This window comes from Arachis duranensis, chromosome 9 (assembly GCF_000817695.3).
Source record: "Arachis duranensis cultivar V14167 chromosome 9, aradu.V14167.gnm2.J7QH, whole genome shotgun sequence".
Taxonomy (NCBI): domain Eukaryota; kingdom Viridiplantae; phylum Streptophyta; class Magnoliopsida; order Fabales; family Fabaceae; genus Arachis; species Arachis duranensis.
Window position 1 is genome coordinate 33,729,275 of NC_029780.3, and position 1,216 is coordinate 33,730,490.

A 1,216-nucleotide genomic window follows, 5' to 3' on the forward strand; every position below is an offset into this window, starting at 1 on the left:
TTGTTTTCTGAATGAATGCTTGAACAGTGCATATTTTTGATCTTGTTGTTTATGAATGTTAAAATTATTGGCTCTTGAAAGAATGATGAATAAAGATAGATGCTATTGATAATCTGAAAAATCAAAAATTGATTCTTGAAGCAAGAAAAAGCAGTGAATAGCAAAAAAAAAAAGTGGCGAAAAAAAATAGAAAGAAAGAAAGGGTAGAAATAGAGCTTCTCTCAAAATTGATCCGTGGATTACAGACAGTGCAAACTATAAGACTCAAGGTTCCCCTTCTGTAACCATGGAAAGGAAGCATGAAAAGCTTCTCTCAAAACAGAGTCAAACAGAGCCCCCACAGTCAAACTCTAAGTTTGGTGTTGGGAGGCCGCAACCAACTTCTAAGTTTGGTGTTGAACCCCCACATTCAAACCCTAAGTTTGGTGTTGGGAGGTTCCAACATGGCTCTGAGTATCTGTGAGGCTCCATGAGAGCCTACTGTCAAGCTACTGACATTAAAGAAGCGCTTGTTGGGAGGCAACCCAATGTTATATTTATTATTTTCCTTTGTTATTTTATGTTTTCTATAGGTTGATGATCATGGAAAGTCACAAAATCAATTGAAAAAGCAGAAACAGAATGAAAAATAGAAAGAAAAATAGCACACCCTGGAGGAAACCTTGCTGGCGTTTAAATGCCAGTAAGGGCAGCAAATGGGCGTTTAACGCCCAGTCTGGCACTATTCTGGGCGTTTAACGCCAGAAAGAGGCACCAGACTGGCGTTAAACGCCAGGAATGGGCACCAAGCTGGCGTTAAACGCCAGAAATGGGCACCAGCCCGGCGTTTAACACCAGGATTGGCAGAAGGAGCATTTTTGCTCACCACTTTGTGCAGGGATGAATTATCCTTGACACCTCAGGATCTGTGGACCCCACAGGATCCTCACCTATCCCACCACTCTCTCTCTTCTTTCTTCTTTTGCTCGAGGACGAGCAAACCTTCTAAGTTTGGTGTGGTAAAAGTGTTGCTTTTTTGTTTCTCCATTACCATTTATGGCACCTAAGGCCAGAGAAACCTCTAGAAAGAGGAAAGGGAAGGCAAAAGCTTCCACCTCCGAGCTATGGGAGATGGAGAGATTCATCTCAAGGGATGCACTTTCCTCCACAAAAATATTGGGAGCAAATCAATACCTCCCTAGGAGAATTGAGTTCCAACATGGGACAACTAAGGGTG